This window comes from Rosa chinensis, chromosome 7, assembly GCF_002994745.2.
Source record: "Rosa chinensis cultivar Old Blush chromosome 7, RchiOBHm-V2, whole genome shotgun sequence".
NCBI lineage: Eukaryota > Viridiplantae > Streptophyta > Magnoliopsida > Rosales > Rosaceae > Rosa > Rosa chinensis.
Window position 1 is genome coordinate 55,853,013 of NC_037094.1, and position 22,765 is coordinate 55,875,777.

General features: G+C 38.2%; 1 long non-coding RNA gene across 1 annotated transcript; it reads left to right on the forward strand.

Moving 5' to 3' along the window:
- The first annotated feature begins 15,297 nt into the window (after positions 1–15,297).
- Positions 15,298–18,090, forward strand: LOC112179950. The gene is made up of 3 exons (XR_002927979.2): positions 15,298–15,541; positions 16,316–16,487; positions 17,756–18,090. It is a non-coding gene; the product is annotated as an uncharacterized LOC112179950 (long non-coding RNA).
- Positions 18,091–22,765: the final 4,675 nt, after the last annotated feature.

Sequence of the window (22,765 nt, forward strand, 5' to 3'; positions counted from 1 at the left end):
GGCTGCAGGCTTGCGGCAGGAGGCTGCTTGGATCTGCAAGGCGCGGGGATGGTTTAGCAGGCGAGGAGTTGCGCGGGGGCAGTGGGCTGGGATACAGATCGAGATGGAGGCTGGTGATATACGCGGCTGGTGTGCAGCGCGGGCTGGCTGGAGGCTGTGGCTGAATTTGTGAGAGAGAGTTTTTAGGTTTTTTTTTTCTTTTTGGGCTAGGGTTAGAACTCGTGCTGATAACGTGTTGTAGGAGAATGAAATTGTGTGTTATCATTGATAATAGGAGCCCTTTAAATAGGGAGTTACAAGGTACCCAAAAAGGTAATAGAATCTGATTACAATTGAATACCTAGAACACATTCCTATTACAACTCTAAACCCTAGTTTGTAGAGGCACACATTACGTCGATATCCTTCAACATGAACAATATTTAAGTAATGTAGATGGTGGTCTCTTTTCATTACAGTAATGCAGATAGTCGAAAATTGTTGAAGCTCAATCCTACAATATAATACTGATAATGGTGGCATAGATCAAGATATCTGGATACAATAATCTAATTTCCTACCGGGAGAAATTGGTGCACCAATAAATAAACTTTTCTCTGCATAACACCTCTTCTCTGCATACACCATGACAGATGACTTGCTTTAATTAATTTCCAGTTGGCATGATTAACCATTTTCAAATGACCAATTTTTTTAGGTGGTATTGTCTGTTCACATGATTAAGCATCCCTAATAAAATAAATGCTGTTTTATTTTATTTTAAATTGCAGAAAATTTTCAGATTAAGCTGCATATAGTCCTAAAGCTAGAGACTTAAAGAAGACATCAGAGAGTTTCCCTATTCTAATCTACACTGGGTCTACAACAACAAATAAGGAACAGAGAGAAAAAAAACCTTGGGAGCCGCGTCGTCCTTCTTGCCTGTCCGGCTGTGCCTCGGCGCTGGCGCTGGCCTCTGGCCTCGCCGGAGCACGGTGCGTGCGGCCTGACGGGTGGTCTGGTTCGTTGGCATGCTTGTGGCTCAGTGGCTGGGGTTGGGAAGCTGCTTTTCTCGTCGTGCTTATGTGCAGGAGGCGGCTGAACGTGGATCGGGTTGGTGGCTGCTAGGTGGGATCGATGTTGTTTGGCTCTATGGCGCTGCAGTGGGATTGACGGCGATGCTACCATGGATAGGTGGGAGATCGGAGATGGGAGGTGGAAGGACAGGCTGGCTGGGACCGGTTGGGATCGGAGGTCGATCCTGTTTGGTTCTGATATCCGGAGTGAGGATGTGTGGGGCTGGGGTGGTGGAGTGGGTGGCTAGTCTTGGCCGGTGGTTCGACGGCGGAGATGGCTCGCAGATGGTTGAGGTCCGACATCGGTGGCGGAGCGGCGAGTATGGTGGCGTGTTAGTTCAGGTGCCTTCCTGGACTGGGCTAACGAGGTGGGGCTTGGCTGCCTTAGCTCTCTGGGCCTGGGCTTGTTATTTACTTATAGTTGGTGGTTTTTGGTTAGGTTTTTTCCGTTTTGGTTTTTGTTTAGGTATAATAAGTCCCTCCTCAATTGAGCGAGGGTTAGTTTGTTTTGGGTTCCTAAGTGTGTCGTGGTCTGGACTTTTGTCGGTGCTTTTTGGTTATCAACGTGATGATGAATCACCCTTACACGTGGTCTGGCAGTTTTGGATCGCGGTGTCCAAACTGGTGGAAACAGTTCATCGTAATGTTGGCGACTGGGTTGTATCGGTATATGTTAGGTGGTTACTCATTGTAGCTCGAGGGTATGAGCGTAAAATTTGGTTAGGGGTTGAGCCTTTTTGGCTCATGGAAGTCACTCATGTTGACGGTCCCGTAACTATGGATCTAATGTTATGTAATCTGTTTGGTTATTAATGGAATTATTTATTCTCAAAAAAAAAAAAAAAAAAAAAAAAAGACATCAGAGCCCTCCAACAGTGGACAGACTTATGAAACAGTCATAAAGCTACTATTGTCTCTGCAATATGCTAGTCGCTTCCACCAATGTCATATAAAGAAGACCGGTATTGTCTGTTCATTCATGGGGCAGTCATGACCCATATTTATATCCATCCCCCAAATATATAACATTGAAAGTTGGAATATCCCAATTAGACAAATAATATTCCAACTTTTTGAAATTGAGAAGTACATTAGACAAATTTGCACTTACCAAAATGAAACTGAATTTGAGATGTCGTAATTATTGGGTACTCCTCTACCTTCTCTGGAACCAACTGAAACTCTGTCAGAGTAAGCCATCAAGAATGAAAAGGTTGTACGCCTCTAGTGATCTTCTGCTGAGCCATATGAATATGACATAGGATTATTTCAATGCAGATGAAAAATTATGGCATTATGTTAGGAGCCTCACCAATCAGTCAAATGAGCACACAAGATAGAAGTTTTACTGATGTAGAAAAAACAAGACCCTGTTTGATGCTCAAGTGGTATTCTCTGTTCACAAGCATTCGTGGAGCAGTCCTGACCCTTACTTATATCCATCCCTAACATATACAACACATTCTAATCCTCCACTACACAAATAAGATTCCAACTTTGTAAATTTGAAAGTACATTAAACACTTGAGGAATTAGCCAATGGAGTCGATGAATGCCATTTGCAACGTCAACAAATAATGATACTTCCATAACATCCATCTTGCATATGTAGGTGAGTTATTTTTTTTTTTATTTTACAATTATTTCTACAGATCTAATATTAGAAAGAACCCCTGAATAGGTGTAGTGTACGTATAGATAAAAACAGGACATCCAACCTCATGTGGCCTTTGAACTTGGTGGAGCTTGAAAGTGAATTCAATTCAGACTGTGTCCCATAACTCTTCCCTCTGTTTCTGGTCATGAAATCCCATCTGATGCAAGTAAGATAACAAAGCCAGCATATATCTAGTAACTCACAAGTGAAAACTGAAGCCTTCAAACTACATAGGATTATTTCAGATACAAATAAAACATTACAACACTATGTTAAACGCATGCATCACTGATCAGTCAAAAGAATCCAAAAATGCCAAAACAAAAGTAACACTGCTATAATCCTCTTGGATATATCTCCCAAATTTAGCAACTAGAATCTGCAAGAAGATGCAATGACTAACAACGACATGTATAAATAAAGAGGAGCTTTGTAAAATATATCAAACTATAAAGGAGACAGACTGCAATAACCCGATACCATCTTCATTATAACCTTCTCTTTTACCCGTCTTGTTTGAAGTTCCAGCTACTTGATAACCGCGGATTCTTTCCCATGTTTTTTTTTTTTTTTTTTTTTTTTGGTACAAGTGGAGCCTGATAAACCAATCATTAATTGATCAAGCTGCATGATTTATCTTCTGTTATCTAATACTCACCTTTGTAATTATCTTCTCTTCTCCTAGACGATCTATCTACTTGTATTCTGTTTACTAGTCTTATCTTTTCTATATGTAGTCTCACACTCCTAATACAATTGTACTCGTAAGTTACTCATCAATATATATACAATCGTCAGCCACAGTTCTTGGTGTGCTTGACAACACTTCATGTACTTTTCAATGAAGATTGTTTTCCCTTTGAAGCACACTACTAGCAAAATAACAATACACACGGATTTACTGTAGTTAAAAGCCACAGAAATCCGTGTGAAATAGAAATACTAACAGAAATCCGTGTGAAATGAGCATAATCGGGCCCACAATAATTTATACAATAACAATATCAACGGAAATCCATGTGCATAAACAACAGTCACAGATATCTGTGTAAAAATAAAAACATTTTCACACGGATATCTGTGTGAAAATCAATTCACACTGATTTCTGTACGTAAAATAGTTTATTTCGAAATAATTAATTTTTTATGTTATGTGAATTATGGAGGGACGGATTTCCGTTACAATAAGTATTTGATACAGATATCTGTGTGAAAAGAACATAATTGAGCCCTACAGTGATTTATACAATAACAATATTGACGGAAATCCGTGTGAATAAACAATAGTAACAGATGTCTGTGTAAATGATAAAATATTTTTACACGGATATCTGTGTGCAGATCAATTCACACTGATTTCTGTGTGAAAATCCGAAATTAGTTTATTTCGGGATCATTAATTTTGTTTGTTATGTGAATTACAGAGGGACAGATTTCCGTTATAATAAGTATTTGATACAGATTTCTGTGTGCAATGAGTAATACACACGGATTTCTGTGTGAAAATGTTGACACAGATATCCGTGTGAAAAGAACAATGAGCTACAGAATTCCGTGTGAAAAATGAGACTACACACAGAAATCCGTGTGAATAAACAACAGTAACTGATGTCTGTGTAAAAACTAAAACTTTTTCACACGGATATCCGTGTGAAAAGAACAATTAGCTACAAAATTCCGTGTGAAAAAGTATATGTGTATATAAGGTTAACCACTTATTTGATATTGAAAGAACGGCGGATTGAGTTAATTTTTTTACACCGTACCTATTAATACATTATTACCAAATACCAATATCAAATTTATCAATTTTTTATTTTTATTTTTTGGATTGCCCAAAATTCTTATATGTCTACTAATGTAGTATAACTAGTTTATTAGTTATAATGAAAAGTATACCTTCTATAAGCAACAATGCGTAGGAAATAGACTTTATCAAAATCGACCGTAGGATGTTATCATGATAAGAATAAATGGTTTTGTTCAAAATTTCAGCTATTTTCCTCGTCGTTTGGGCTTCGATCTAGTAGGTCAACCCTAAACCTTAAATACTACATAAAACTAATATGCTCATCACCGCTCACTCGTAACTTATTTTTTCGATCTGTCAGCTCTCATGAATATGAGGTATACCAAATAATGTAAAAATTTTGAAAAGTTTATGTCCTCGTGGTTTTACTCCCCTTAGAGAAGTATAGGTGTATATAAGGTTAATCACTTTATTTGATATTGAAAGAACGGCGGATTGAGTTAATTTTTTTACACCATACCTATTAATATGCTATAAATATATGGGTAATGTCAAATTTATCAATTTTCAATTTTTATCACATGTATGGCACAAAATTCATATATGTCTACTAATGTGGTATAACTAGTTTATTAGTTATAATGAAAAGTATACATTCCATAAGCAACAATGCGTAGGAAATAGACTTTATCAAAATCAACCGTAGGATGTTATCATGATAAGAATAAATGGTTGTGTTCAAAATTTCAGCTATTTTCCTCGTCGTTTGGGTTTCGATCTAGTAGGTCAACCCTAAACTTTAAATACTACATAAAACTAATATGCTCATAACCGCTCACTCGTAACTTATTTTTTTGATCTGTAAACTCTTATGCTTTCATGGGTAGAAGTTATATCAACTAATGTAAAAATTTCTGAAATTTTATCTCCTCAAGGGTCGGCTCCCCTTAGGGAAGTAGAAGCGTTTAAAGGGTTGACCGGTTTTTGGTACAGACATCTGTGTGAAATGAGTAATACACACGGATATCTATGTAAAATGTTAACACAGAAATCCGTGTGAAAAGAACAATGAGCTACAGAATTCCGTGTGAAAAATGAGACTACACACATAAATTCGTGTGAATAAACAACAGTAACTGATGTCTGTGTAAAAACTAAAACCTTTTCACACGGATATCAGTGTGAAAAGAACAATTAGCTACAAAATTCCGTGTGAAAAAGTATATGTGTATATAAGGTTAATCACTTATTTGATATTGAAAGAACGACGGATTGAGTTAATTTTTTTACACCGTACCTATTAATACGCTATAAATAGATGAGTAATGTCAAATTTATCAATTTTTTATTTTTATTTTTTGGATTGCACAAAATTCTTATATGTCTACTAATGTGGTATAACTAGTTTATTAGTTATAATGAAAAGTATACATTCCATAAGCAACAATGCGTAGGAAATAGACTTTATCAAAATCGACCGTAGGATGTTATCATGATAAGAATAAATGGTTGTGTTCAAAATTTCAGCTATTTTCCTCGTCGTTTGGGTTTCGATCTAGTAGGTCAACCCTAAACTTTAAATACTACATAAAACTAATATGCTCATAACCGCTCACTCGTAACTTATTTTTTTGATCTGTAAACTCTTATGCTTTCATGGGTAGAAGCTATATCAACTAATGTAAAAATTTCTGAAATTTTATCTTCTCAAGGGTCGGCTCCCCTTAAGGAAGTAGAGGCGTTTAAAGGGTTGACCGGTTATTGGTACAGACATCTGTGTGAAATGAGTAATACACACGGATATCTGTGTGAAATGTTAACACGGAAATCCGTGTGAAAAGAACCATTAGCTACAGAATTCCGTGTGAAAAACTCTATTAGCTACAGAATTCCGTTACAATAAGTGTTTAATACAGAATTATCTGTGAAATGAGCAACACACGAATATCTGTGTGAAATGTAGACACGGATATCTGTGTGAAAAGAAAAATTAGCTACTAAATTCCGTGTGAAAAAAATAGAATAGAGACAGAATTCCGTGTGAACAATGTAAAACATGACAGTTATATATTACCGAGATAAATACACACGAAAATCAGTGGTAAATATATATGTATCTCACACGGATTTTCGTGGTAAATATTTTCCCGCTCACTTTTTTGGAACAAATTCAATTTCCCTCCCCTAGTAGTATTACACACGGATTTCCGTGGATTTGTTCCCGCTCAATATTTGGATATTCCCACGGATTACTGTGGGTGCTGTTGTAAATATTTAAATAACAATAGATGGGTTACCGAGGTAAATTCACACGGATATCTGTAGTAAATGCAAATGTATTTCACACGGATTTCCGTGTGAAATACTATAAACACACAGATTTCCGTGCATAATGCTGCTGCTTAAAACCAGAAAACACTTGACCAAAATCTAAAGCCTCCTCCGAATTTTCTCATGTCTCCATCTCTCTCTCATCTCCTCCACCCACTGCTCTCCCTCTCTCTCATCTCCCAGCTCCTCTTCTTTGCCTCCCTCTCTCTCATCTCCAAATTTTTTTGGTTTAATGGAGGACAAAGGAACTACATCTGTTTTCTTTCTCCTTCGACACCCACTTCCGGTCACCACCGTGACTCACCTCCACCATCACCGACCTCCGACGAGTTTAACGCAGTCTCCTTGAGTCCCTGCAACAACCCACGCACCGACTCTGCTCACTTCCACTGTCAAGCACCGCCTCCCTCCTTGAGCTCCATGAATCCACACCGATTCCAGAAGACTATGGTGCTGTAATTGAGTCGAGTGAAAAGGTCTCTGATAAAGGTGTTGTCATTTTGTTGCTTCTACGTATTGATTGCCCACCTTTGTTTTGATAAGTAGCACATAGTTAACCTGTAGGGTTCTTGGTTTGCTTCTAGTTTACCGGTTGTATAATATATTGAAACATATAATCATATTTTCCCCAGGTGGTTCATGGGATGAAGAGAACTGGCGATCTCAGTATGGTCAGGTCGTTCAAGATGCAGAAGTGTCAATCCCGGAGTTTTCACTGATAAGTTTATGGGACTGGAAAATGGTCACAAAGCCAAGAAATGATGGCAAATGTGAGGTACCAAGGCCAAGGCTCGTTGGGAGGTTAGCGAAGCCAATCCCAGCAGAATTTTTTTTTTAACATGCTGTCACTATTACACACTGAAATCAGTGTGAGTTAAGAGTAAAGGAATTTCACACGGAAATCCGTGTCAATAGTTATAAGTTTTGACACAGAAATCAGTGTGAATTATATCTCGCACAGAAATCCGTGTGAAATACAGTTTCCACATTTGACACAGAAATCCGTGTGAGATAGGAAGTTATTCACACGGATTGCAATTCATTACGGTAATTTATATTCATGGAAAGACAGTGGGGCCCACGTCTAATATTCACACGGACAAAATAATCCGTGTGAGATGAGTACATATTTGACACAGAAATCCGTGTGAGATAATTAAACATTTGCTACAGAAATCCATGTGAAATAGAGTTGTTCACACGGACTGTGTTTCATTACGGTAATTTATATTTATGGAAAGATAGTGGGGCCCACATAAGTATTTCACACGGACAACATAATCCGTGTGAGATGAGCATTACCCCCCTCCAAACCGCACGGTAACACCAATCTGTGTGTGTACTGTGTGTAAAGGCTATCACACACTGAAATCCGTGTGTGAAAGTCTTATTACCCACAGATTAAAATCTGTGGGTAATTGTTGTTTTGCTAGTAGTGGCAGAGACTGTTATTACTTCTTCCACCAGCGCCTCTTCGTCACAAGGTACTGCATATTCTCTTCCTATTTTCTTTCCGTTAACTACTCCTACTTCAAATCCACCAACTTTATCTCATCCTTCAAGTACACCACCTTTGTCTCTTCCTTCAACAAATCACCGTCAATCACAAATCCCACAATTATCTCCTGTTTTAATTCCACCATCTTCGTCACCTACTTCAAGTCTACCACCTTTGCGGCTTTGCCACTTCCTTTATCTAGTCAACGTCCACCACAAAACTCACAATTATCTCCACCTTTAATTACATCATCTTTGTCTCCTACTTCAAGTATACCACCGTCTCTTACTTCAACTAGTCAACCTCCACCAGAAAACTCTTGCCCACAATTAATCCAATCTAACTCTTCATTAACAGTCCCGTCACCTAGCCAAGTCTCCTTATCAACCACTACCTCTCCTGCGTCACTCCATAGTCCACCTATACCATCACATTCAGAATCATCACACATTTTGGAACCTGCCGAGAACTCCAATGTCATACAAGCTGCTTCTCCTTCGCATTCCATGGTTACTCGGTTAAAGGATGGCATTAGGTAGCCCAATCCCAAATATGCTTTACACTCTGCCTTAACTAATGACTTGACAGAGCCTACGTCATATCGTAAAGCAGTTACACATGCCTCCTGGTGCACTGCCATGCAAGAGGAATTTGGAGCCTTACAAAAGAACAAAACGTGGGAACTTGTTCCACCCAGTCCTTCCATGAATGTCCTTCCCAACAAGTGGATCTTCGAGATCGAAAAGAAAGCAGATGGCTCTATTGAACGATATAAGGTGAGACTAGCTTGTCGGCTTTCACCAGCAAGAAGGCATTGATTTCTCTGAGACCTTTTCACCAGTGGTTAAACATTCCACCATCCGGTTGATTCTTGCTTTGGCTGTCAGTAATCGTTGGCATGTTTGACAATTGGATGTGCATAATGCCTTTCTTCATGGTCACCTAAGTGATGAGGTCTATATGCGTCAACCGGTAGGCTTCACTGATCCTCAGTTTCCACATCACGTCTGCAAACTCCGACGTTCACTTTGCGGTCTCAAACAAGCTCCACCGGTTTGGTTCTAATGCTTTGCTGATTACTTTTTGGATTGATATAACTTGAGTAACTAATATTCTTAAAGACTACTAACTCACTCAAGTTTATTTTACTTCTCATTTGATATTAGCAAATCCAACTTTAATAATGTTCTTGGCTGGAAACAAGGCTGACTTGGAAGAGAAGAGAAAAGTAGGGACTAAGGTATATACTCACTACTACCTTTCCCTGTTCATTTTTTTGTTACCTCTATTCATGAAGTATAGTCAACTATACATTTGCATCTCGATTGAGTTTTGCAAATGAGTTTTCAGCTTGATACTGTTAATCAAGCAATTTGACTATAAAAGTTTGACTTATATTTCATGTGTTTAGCCCAATGGTAATTGAACTAATGTTGGTTGATGTTGTCACAGAAAAGTAGTCCTCACTTAGGAAGCATAGATCTATCAGGGCAGAAATGGTTAGGAAGTAGAGACGATACGTAGTCTGCAGAAGGCAAGCAAAAAACAAGTAGTGAAGTCTTTGACCATTGCGCAATAGATACACTGCTGATTTCTCATGGGACAAGTACACTGACAGGACCCGCCCCGGATTTCACCTTGAAATCCGAAGTGGCCCTGCGGGGCCCACCTTAGAAGAAATTCTACCAAAAATTTGGCAGAACTTCCCCTAAAAGTAGGCTACCCAAACCCTATAGGAAAACATTTACACTTCTAAATCAACCCATCCTTATCCTCCTGGAGCCACCTGCTCCCCAAAACACAACTCCAATTTCACAAATAACAGTCTCAACCCACTTACAAGATTAATTTCACAAGTTATCAAAGCAATACTATTCCATTAGGTAACAAAGAACACAGAAATAGAATGAGTACACGGAAGCAATACTGTTTGCTATGCCTCGACTCCATGTACGCCCGACCTCATCTAATTTCGCCTGCAAACTGGGCATTTGAAAACCGAAGGGCCCAGGGGAAAGTACGTAAAAACCTTAGCGTGAGTGGACAAAAATAAACAATTTAAAATAAGAAGCATTTCATACTTTCCCACATTTATTTCTTTTTTTAAAAAATTCCCGATGCATGCAGTGATTAACGAAAATAAAACAAGAGGAGTTCCGCTCGTAAAAACCGACTAGCCCCGCTAGTCACATACGATTTAAAAGAAAAAGTTGGAACTCTGATACTCAAGGAAAATAAGACCAGCCCCGCTGGTTAAACGAAAATCGAGCTAGCCCCGCTAACTTAAGTAGTAAAGTGAGTAGGGGAAGGCGATAGCCATACGAGTGAGCCTACCAGGCTCGGATGATAGCCTCCTAGGCTAAAAATACTCCCATAACTCCCGTAATATACCCTTACGCCACTAAGTGTAGCGATAGGATACCGGGCTACAGAATTACTGTCACAGAGACAGTAACCTGCGCCACAAAGGCGGAAGGGCTACGGTGATCCCATCACCGCGCCACAAAGGCGGAAAATCAATGCTAGCAATGATAAGTCACCCAAAGTATGGCAAAAGAAAATCCGAAAACCGTATAAATCCATAAAACTTCCCCAACTCTCGTAAATGAATTTCCAACTACGTGTCCCACACGCCAAGGTAATCTCATCTTCAAAATAAATAGAATATAAATAAGTATAAAGATTAACTTCATCGAATCTCCTAAAAATCTCAAATCGCCGAATATAAGTATAATATAAATAGTATAAATTCGGAAATCATATCGGAAATAAATAAATAAGAGAAGATAAGCGTAATCCAATGACGTGACCCCGCACGCCATAAAATCTTCAAGTAAATCAATTAACCAAAACCGTTTCCGAAAATAACCATATGCTCGAGAAAGTAAATTGATAAATAAATTATAACTTCGGAACTGATTAAATAAATGCATGCATCATTCTTTGAAAAATAAAAGTCCACTCACAGTACTATTCCGACGATCACGTATACGACATCCTGTACACGATTATATTCTGTGAATAATTATTCAACAATTTCATACGATTCCTAAAATCAAATCCTCATAATTACATCTCCCATTCTCCTCGGATTCAGCCCAAATTATACCACTAATACCAATTCGTTAATTTAAAGGTTCCAAGGCAGAACCGAGAGATATCCGACGGTCGGATTCTCGCAATTCGATAATCGAAACCCTAAATTTCAGAAATTCATAATTAATTCCAAGTTTCTCCAAAAATTACCAAACTTCACATACAAGCTCTACACAATTTATAGGATTTAACTAGCTAAAAAAAAAAAAGAATTTAAATTACTGTTTAAAAGCCACCACTGTTCACGCACCGCACTGTTCAAGCATGGCACTGTTCATGCGGCGGCCAACTCCTCCTCCGGCCTCCAAATTTCAACCACATAATCATCTCAACATTCTAAGCATTTTTCATAACTGTGACCAAGTGAGAAAATACCTTAAAGTGCTCCAATTTTGCCGATGAACACAAACCCGGAAATCTCCAAACCCACCAATTTGGAAATCCTTCAAATTCACCTTCCAAACGTGGAAATTTCAGCTAGAAGTCTTGAGGGATGATGATCAGTGACTCGAGGCGCTCCTAATAGAACTAATTTTCCCACCGGAGATAGCCGAAAACTGGAGAATTTCACCGGAGAAGCAAATTGCTACAGTAACAATGATTGCATAAATTCGGGGTTTTCCGGCCAAATCACCGATACCCACTGATACCATCGTATAGAGGAGGAAGAGACGGTCCAAGGACAACTGGAATCACATCAATCGGACGCCGAACGGTGAAGAAATCGGAAAAAGAAAAAGGGAGGGCGACGCGGGGAAGAGGGAGAGGAGAGAGAGAGAGGGTCAAGGTAAGTTCTGAAATGGGAACTTACCTCGGTAAGTTTCCTTATATATAGAGAGTTATCATGAACAGTAAATTCACCTTTTCACTTATAACTTTAACATACGAACTCCGATTTTTAAGTACCACATATGCACGCGCTCGGTTTAACGTCCTCTACAACTTTCATGAAGGAAATTTTCTCAAATTTTGACCCGAACAAAAAGTGTACTTTTAGGGCCACTAAAAGTACCGAAACGATAGTAAAAGTGAAAATAGTTGTCGTTTACTGTCCAAATGACTAGTAAACTGATAAATTAAGATACGGGACGTTACATACACTCTTCATGAAGGACCTTTTGAGGAGGTCGGAGCAACGTGTTGAAACTTTTATCAATGGGGTAGATTAGTTTATGCTGCTGTTAACGAACTGTATTTCATGGTTTGAGTATGACTTTCATCATTGGGATATATGATAATACATTGGAAGTTATATGTCTTTTTAAATAATATCAAACAATAGAAAGTTACCAACAACTATGGTTTGAAACAAGTACACACAACAGAAAGATCAAAGATACTTCAAGCATCTACATATTCAAAGGACATTTAAATGTCCTTTTACAACAATAGAGACAATAGATAACCAATAGTAGATGTTGTTTCAATAAAGTTCACCACAACAAATTTGGCAAAGAATCAGACGACATTTTATTGTCGTCTCGCATTAAAACAGACAACAGATTATTTGTAAAGTCTGTTGCTAGAGTTTGACAACAACAACATTTGATTGTCATTCTATTTCATATCTAACCACATATACTTACAATTTGTACATATTTAAGCACATTCAGACGACAAATTTTTTTTAGGTGTCTGTCGTCTGAGTGAATTTCTGATGTCGGGCTTTAACTGTCGTCTGAACGTCAATCAGATATCAGCTTACTAGACGACAGATTTTTTGCATATCAGAAGACGGTCATTGTCTGTCGTCTAATGAGGTTATTGGCATAGTGAGAAATCTGTCATACAACAGAGAAAGCCGAATGAGTTCATAGAATTAGTATACATAATTAGAGGACAACGATCTCCTTTTTATACAAAATTAATGGAGGATTCAGAAATGATATTTCGAAAAGTAACGGATATATCATGCATGCATATGCAGCCTAGCTAGTGATTATTTGAAGATGCCAAAAAGAAAAGAAAGAAAGAAATCTAATGAAAGAATTACTAAGCGAGTACACAAGAGCAAAATTACCTCTCAGAAACATTCGGTATTACCGGATTAGGTATTATAATACTCCGCCGACATTTGGTGATGTAAATTCTACTGACCGGTGTGCTTTTCAGGAAGAATGGCAGGTTCATCAGCTTAGGGCAGTACTGAATTGTGAAGGAAACAATTTTGGGAATAAATCAGAGGATGATGATGTTTGAGTGTCCATTATTCCCAAAAATGACTCCTTTTGCCCTTTTTGTTTGTTTGTTTCAGAATTGCAGTGTTCCACGCTTCCACTCATCTAGCACGTCAACCATCTCATAAGACATCTTTCAGCCGATCCAACCAGTTCCTCACGCTAGCCTTCTCCACTTGCTCCTTCTCAGCATCCTCAATCGAGCACCGCTTGAATTGCTTTGAGATTGCTGCTGAACTTTTTGACCTCTCTCAGCTTTCAAAACCAGGGTCACAGCTCCCTTTGTATGGTCAAAAGCAACTGCAGCCAATTGTTCCAGAAGCAGGTTGATGAGTGCCTCGGCCATATTGGAAACTGAAACACAAACACGAGCTAGAGATCAAAATATATGTGAACTGAGAAATGTAGAATGCCTATGAGGCTATTATGGGTCTTCTACCAAGTTTGTATAGAGCACAAATTGTCAAGGCCAAATCCAGTCAAACTATTCGTGCAAATAATAGACAAGTGGTGTCTTTTCATTAAAGTAGTACAGGTGGTGGTCTCCTTTCATTCAAGTAGTGTAGCGCTGATTGTGGTGGCATGGATGATATATAGATGTATCTTCATTTCAATTTCAATGTTGTTTGGTGAGTTGAGTTAATCTGAGACTGAAATAAAGGAAAAAAAATCCTCAACTGAAAAAATGGAGTGACTTCCATATATTATTATAATACATTATATTAGCCTTCCTTCACACATGCTTTGCATGTGCAAGTATTTTTTTTTTTTCAGAAAATAAAAAAGAAAAGATAATGGAAGATAACATTTATTGCAGAGAGAAGTTAGTGGGAGAGAAAAGTAGGTTGTAGGATTCATTTTGTTTATTTTTATTAATAAAAATATAATTAGTAATTGTCGTAATAGCTCTTGTGATTTAATTAATTCTCAAAGTATTTTAATCTCTTAGAGCAACTCCAACAGTTTCTCCATATTTAGATTTTTCTCTACTTTAGGGAAAAATAAGCCTCTTTTGCTCCAACAGATTCCCTATAATTATCTCTATCTTAGAGAAAGTGAGGAAAGAGAAAACCAAATTCCCTATATTTACAGCCATCTCTAAAATTTAAGGAAGAATATGGAGATTTTAGATATTGATGTAGAATAGAGAATCTGTTGAAGTTGGAGAAGAAAAAGATACTAAAGTTTTGACTTTTGCTTCCCTATTATACAGAAATTATAGGGAAGCTGTTGGAGTTGCTCTTTTAAGATCTTTTCTGTCAAAATTTTTTATTTTAGCTAACAAAACATCTTCTCTTAATAATAGTATAAACTTTTCAAAAAAAAAAAAAATAGTATAAATATATAAATAATATGAAGTACTTAAAAATATAATTGCTCTTCATTCCTCCAAAAATCCAAATCACCATCCACACCCACACCAATATCATCATATCATTGTTGTCCAATGCATTAGTGCGAGGAGGCAAAATAGAAGACCTTTATCTCATCGATCATCTCCATCCCAAGGCAAAGGAACAAGTTTTTTTTTTTTTTTCTTCTTGAATCTAATCTTACATATAGGGACGAAGTCATGATTTTGAAATGTTCTAGACTAAATTTACCATATGAAAGTTTTTGTTTCCCAAGAAGAAAAAAAAGTTTGAATTCCTAAGCTCACCTACCCTTTTTACTGTGCTTGTGAACTCTTAGGAATAGTGTCTTTACGATTTTGCCCTCAGCTGCACATTTCCCCGTTTGCTCTCGCCTCAACGTTTGTCTCTTCCGTCGCTTCGATTTGTTTTCTTTCGTTTTGGTTTCGTGAAAAAAGGAATAGCGGTGAGATAGTGTTCGATTTTGTCAGCAATTTTAACTGTGTTCGATTTTCTCGTCGCTGCGGTGGAATTGTGGTGGGAGAAAGAGGGGAGAGGTAGAGGTGATTTGTGCTCCATTTTGATTTACTATTGGGTTCGTCATCAGCCTGGAGAGTTTTGCAAGGTCTAATTTTTTACTCCATTCTTTGTTAGCTTAAAACACTTTCTGATATTGTCATAAACATGCAAGAAGCAAATCCTGCTGAAAATAATATGGTGACTGAATGCCCTCTTATATTTGATTTGATTTGGTTTTTTGGTTTTTTTTTTCTTTCTCGGATCTCATCATTTCACGTTTTTATCGATCAATTTTGGGATTTGTTTGTTGTCTTGAAAATTTTGGTGCTTTTGGAGCTGAAATTCTTACCTTTTTCATGTTTTGATGTCATGGCCTTCTGATTTCATTCCTTGGCCCTTTCAAATTCGTAGGGTTGTATTTCATAAAGACTGAGGCAGGAAAACCATTTTTGATTAAGGTAATTCAACTTATTGGATTATATCTGCAAGTATTTCAAAATGATCAGTCTCTGACCATTTGGTCCTTTGGTTGGAAATTTCTGCAAATAGATAGTGCAGATAAGCAATGATTTATCTTCTATAAAGGTCTGTGCTTTTTTTATCTGCTTGATGTTATTGACTTACTAGATCTGTTTTCAGCTCTGCATGTGTGTATTCTGTGCAAAGGAGCAATTTTATGAAAACTTAATCTGTTCTCTGTAATTTAGGAAAACTTAATTCAATTGAGGCATAATCCTAATTAGTTCAGCTCTTGCTATGGATTTATTTTGCAAGTTGTTTGATTGGTAATTTGAGGCAGCCTTTTTGTAACTGAAGTGTCCAAAAGTTTTTGTTGAGTGTATTTGATTTTCTTCCAACGGTTACTACTATTTGGATTCAGTTGGCATGCCAAGTTTCCGAAATGGGTACAATTTCGCAGCTGGAGCTGGAGCCTGGAGGGGCTACTACACTTCCAACAACTGCAACATCTGTCTGCCCCTTTTCATTTTGGATTCAGGTCTCTCAGTTTTCGCAATTCAAAGCCCAGGCTCTTCAATTGCTAGCTGCTAAAGGTACATATGGTCATGAGCTTTCTTGAGCACTAGAGCTTTGTTTCTTGAGCACTAGGCTCTTCAATTGCTAGCTGCTAAAGGTGCATATGGTCATGAGTTTTCTTGAGCATTAGAGCTTTGTTTCTTGAGCACTAGGCTCTTCAAGTTACTGACAATATGACCAAGCAAAATAACTAACTAGAACATTTTGTGTACAGAATATGTATTTCGATCCATATAGACTGCATATTAGCTAGCTGTTTTCGATATATTTGGATATATAGCAACCAATTATATGAGTATCAGTGCACCTTAGAAAGGAATATGCATAGGATTGTAGAATAAGCCTTGGCTATCTAGCTATTCTTTGTATATGCGCTGACCTTTAAGTAACCTTAGTAAAGGAGGAATATGAGGACGAACTCTGGTCTGCTAACTCCTTCAGATCAGCTGAGGTATTGCGTAGGGTTGTTGCAAGCGTGAGATTTTACACATCCATAGTAAGCTACCTGCTTATTATACAACCATCTATACTTTGCGTGTTGACTTTCTGTTTAGATTTAGATGCCTTCTTCCCGTGCTCAGCGGCAACTTTTTCCTATTTGCTTTGCTTGCTTCTGTTTCTTAACTCAGCTTTATTACTCATGCCTGCACGCACTTTAGCATACATTATTGGTAACTTTGCATTTGTAGCTCTCTTTGGTTTTGATTTTGATTTTTTTTCTTTTTCTTTTTGTGCACTGCTGAGTATGTTGGATTTGAATCATTTGTGTTAGTGAATATCGATGTCAAAGTCTGTACCTTGCTTGCTCCTTGAAGATTTTCTGTCTTGCTTATCATCTGATTTGAACTTTTATATCCTTTTTTTGTGACTTTAATTAGGTCTGCATCGATTATGTTTTCATATTGATCACTGATCATTATGTCTCATGTAAATGGTTTGTAAAAGAACTAAGCCCTGAGCCAACATGCCTATATGCATTCTTCCTCACAACTATTAAGATTAATATCACTAGATGATGCAGTACAAACAAACTTAGACAACTTCAAGAACTTCAAACATTTATCCAGATTCCACTACTTTCAATTCAATTCATGTCTGTTTATAGTTGTCATTCTGTTTGTTTTTGGTAATACCTTATATCAAATTCTTAATCTCAACAGAGCTCATAAAACCTTAAACTACATTCATGCTTATATGTGAACCGCTCATTTCAATTCAGCTATTTACATATGCATTTTATCCTTTACTCCCCTTCCATATTGATATCATTATTTCTGACATCCAGCGACAGCTCCTCAAATGAGATGCCGAACGAGCTGTTTCCTGCCGCCAATTATGCAACTGACATGACGGAATCAACCAAGGACACTTCTGAGGAGATAATGTAAAGTAGTTGGTTCTAACTGCAAACATATCAAATTTTTGCTCGAGTCTAATCATATTTTGCTAAAGTAGTTGGTTAGCATCTCTTATTTGAAATTTGTAAATACACATCTGGTCAAGATACCAGATTTTGGAATCGGTAAAACAATACCATCTTCGGTTATATAATACATCTAATGTTTGTAATTGCTGTCTTACAATGCATAAATGATATAGCCGCAGCATCGCGCAGGCATCAACCCTAGTTTGCTATTCTAATTTCTAAGTACCAATCAATATTGTCAATGTGTTGGAGAATATATGAGGCTCTTATACCCTGCAGTCATGCAATCGTCCAAGTGATGATGTAGAACTTTTATTTAGACATTCATTCAAATCGATAAGGATACTAAAGACCAACTGTTAAGGTTTACGCAAAATGGCATTCCGATGTATTGTAATTAGGTTAAATTATACTTAAATTATTGTCTGATGAGACGTGATGACTTTAGGTTTTGCTTGCAAAATGAAGTAACAATCAACTAAAATCTGTCAGTTTGGTGAGATTATGACCATTGACATCTAAATTTGAAATCCGATGCTCGCTAATTATAATAAATAAAGGAGCGGTCTCATTAGGCAATTAATATTCTAATGTTCTTCATTATTTTGTAATAATGTGATGGAAAGTTCTACGACATTAATGTACATATTCATCAAATAACATATGTAAATTGATCTGTGTATTAATTAGTAAACCAGCTTGACTTGATCTCAAATTAGTTTTAATTTGAATCAAGATAGTCTACCTGTACTTTAAACTAGTCTACTTAATGTATCCATATATAATGTATTGATACATTATGTGATTGTGTTTCTAGCGAAAGTTTAATATTTTGAAGTCTTAAAACTTTAGATGTAAGAGCCGTTAGATCATTGTTTGCAGTAGTGTGTACGACATAATGAGCTAATTCAATGAGACAGCGACTGTTGACGTGCTTCTTTGTATCTCTAGGTACTTGTGTGGTAGTACATGTCAACACAAATAATAAACAAAAACTCTGTCAGTGAGTCGGAGAGTATTCATTATCAGCAACACGCAAACCGTACGATTGTGGACGACGTAGTACGGTGAAGGACGGTGGTGCAATATTTGCAGGTGATGGATCAAATTCTCTAGAAATCGACTGCATGCATTTCAATTTCAATGTTGTTTGGTGAGGTAACGGTGACAAAACGGAAGCTGGCTTTTTCCTAAACAAGCTAGCGAGCTTGATATAGCTGTTGCACTTTTGGAAACTATTTTGACTGAAATAGTGAAGTCGGTTTGACCGGTTGACCTCATGAGACCAAAATTAATTAGCTTCGTTCACATTGTAGACCTATATAATAATTATTTCATGTTTGATTCGTAATAATAAGATATTAGTCATGCATACGGCATACACGTGTGTGTACCTTTACATTTTTAGATAGGTGTAAGTCTTCCCATCTTGAATCCAAATCATGAAATCCCGTATTCTTTTGAGTACTATTCTAGTCTCATTTCAATTTTATTTGATAAAACATATCTTCTTGCATATGCAATTTAATGATTAAATAATCATCAATTTGATTTTGTTTACAAAAATAATTATTAAACAAAAATTTAAAAATATATAATAATTGCGATCAAAATTATACATAAAGAGAAAGAAGGAGAAAAGTGTATATTTTGACAGATAAAGTAATTAGGGATGGCAATGGGGCGGGTTGGGGATGGGGATCACAATACCATCCTCATCTCCGGGGTCATTCTTCACCCTCATCCCCGCCCCAATCCCCAATAAAAATATATTGGGGATTCCCCGTCTCCATCCCCACTGGGGACTAAGCCTCCAAACCCGCCCCAAATCCCCGATAAAAATTTAATAAATAAAATAACTTTTTTCTCATATTGCCTTTTTAAAAATCAAAATCTACAACAAATAAAATTAAAATATTGTTTTAGAGAAACTGAATTTGAGAGGAATTTGCTGTGTATTCTCATTGATAATAGGGGCCTCTTTATATAGAGGATTACAATGCATAGAATCTCAATCATACAAGGAAAGTAATTCTACATTGAATAGGATTCTAGATCCTTCTAATTAAATCATATTACCACTAGGTCAAGTAACCTAGAGTTTGGGCTAAACACAAATTAGGTTTTCCTTGAACACTCCACCTTGTGTTGCCCAAACGCGGTGCTTCTCTCGTTGCCTCGTTAAAAACCTTGCCGAGTAACAAAAACCCAGTGGGACAAAAATAACCTCGGTCGAAGGGGAAAAAGAGCACAACACACCATTCACGTTTCGAGGTGAACATGTAGACATCTCCCCCTGATGTCTGCGCCTCCCCCTAATGACTACGATCATGGGAGTTCAGATAATTTCCGCAAGCCAATTCTTGCCACATGTTTCTCGAACGTGGTTTTGGGCAATGACTTAGTAAACAAGTCTGCCTCGCTGTCCTCAGATCGAACCTAGTTCACTTTGATCTCGAGGAGTGTCTGTTGTTGTTGATTATGCTTGGTGTAATCGCTTTAGATGTAGTCTTGCCTCATTTGTTCAAAACAAGTAGCATTAACCTAAATGCTCGTAGGCTCATCTGTGGTAGACTTCAAACCACAATTGTTCGAACATGCGTAATTATGGATCCAATCCATATACATTCACGAACCACTTCGTGAAGAGCAATGATCTCTGCATTGTTCGAAGATATAGCGACTAGGGTCTATTATGTAGACCTCCAATATGTCACGGTCTTTTCCCATGGTGAACACTTAACCAGTTTGGGAGCGACCAATGTGTGGGTCAGAGAGATACCCAACATCAGCAAAACCTTCCAAAACACATGTCGTTTTGGGATGGGGATAGAGAACGCAGGCCAGCGTTGGCGGCGTACCTGGTGTGTGATGGGTTCGAATCCATCATCTCTTTGTAGGGATAGAACAAGCCCATATCAATCGTACATCTCAAATATCTAAAGATATCTTTTACACCAATCCAATGGCGTCGCGTTGGCGCAGAGCTATATCTAGCTAACAAGTTCACAACATATGAGATGTCCAGTCTTGTGCATTGGGATAAGTACAATAATGCGCCTATTGTACTAAGTAAGGCACTTCTGCCTCTAGCACATCTTCGTCATCATCCTTTCGACGAAGAGGATTCTTTTCAGGATCAAGACTACGGACGATCATGCGGGTGCTTGAAGGCTTGAACTTGTCAAAATGCCTAAGCATCTATCGACACGATGCTCAAGTTCCAAACAGAGACATAATCGTGTTCTCCCAAAATCCTTCATCTCAAACTCGGATTTCAAGTGTTCAGCGGTTTCCCTTAACTCTTTAAGGGCTTCTAATGAAGATCATGTCCAACATGAACCGCAATAGAATCCGAAACTTGTCATAGAAACGGGTGGGCATATCCCTTTCCAATCAAGTAGTCACTTTAGTGAGCGTTTCAACCTCTTTGTAAACGCGCTCCATGGTCTAGAGCCACTTGACTTGGGTAAATGAAGTTCGCCATGAACCTTCATTTATATTCCATATCTAGATCCCTATAGAGATACGTAGTGACCACATTTGTAAGCTGCATGTTCAGTTATTCGGAAACTACCAAACTGACAGGGTAGTGGAGTGCAATGACATCCATTACGAGAGAATATGTCTCATCATAGTCGATTCCAAGGCGTTTTGTGAGAAGCCTTGCGCCATAAGGCGAGATTACCATCTCTTTTTCTCACTACGCTTTCTAACGAAGACCCATTAGTTAACAGGTTTTATATTAGGAGGTGTTGGCATCTCTAGCTCGAAAACCTTCCTCTTCGTTAGAGAATCCATCTCAACCTGGATCGCATCTTTCCATTTAGGCCAAAAACTCTCTACGTTGGCATTCATTCATCAACGGAGCGTGGTTCGATATCATCGGACTCAACAAACTCATGTGCATGCACAACTACATCATCATTATGAAGGAGTTTCTATCCCACGTCTCATGTACACTAGTGTAATTTTCATAGAGCTCTATATTCTCAGGAATAGGTTCTGACGTTGAGGCGCCCCCAACGATAACCATAACCCGGAAGATTCTCATGAGACAGATTTTGAGTCTTGATGATCAAAGGATTGGAATGTGCCAAAGTATCCTTCGAACCCACGGGCCTCCCTCGCATCCTAGCTGGGGCTATGGCCTGTAACGCCAGAGTGCCACTCTCTTTGGCGTTGGCGCCATACCCACCTCCGTGTGCGGTGGCGCTACGTCCTCTCGTAGGGACGTCCTTCCTTGCAGGTTTGTTTGCAGCATATTTGTGTGATCTTGTCACTTTAACAGGGATCGAGATGAGACATAGTGGGGACAGGCCACGACAATTCCTGTCGTTCCTGTTGAACATCTGTGTTCTTATCTCCCCCGAACGACAGGGAGATTGTCTCATCAAAGTGACAACCCGCTAATCTAGCGGTAAAGAGATCGCCTTGCAAGGGCATTAAGTGGCGGACGATTGTTGGAGTCTCAAATCCAACGTAGTTGCCCATTCGTCTGTAAGGACCCATCATAGAGCGCTGTGGCGGCGCAATTGGCACAAAAATGGCTCACTCAAATGTGCGTAAGTACAAAAGATGTGTACCCAGTCACTAGCTGTAACGCAGAGGTACATTGAGTGGCATTAGGTTGTAGACGAATTAGCATAGCTGCATGCGATATTGCATCACCCCAAGCGGATGTAAGAAGATTGGTGCGCATTACCAATGTTCAGACTACCATCGTAGTCATTTCCGTGAGACCATTTGGGTGTGTTCAGGGGAATATAATGTCCAACATTAGTCCCAATGCAATAACCATCGAAAGTCTTCGATGTAAACTCTCTAGCATAGTCAAATCCAATTGACTAAATAGGATGATTCGGGGAG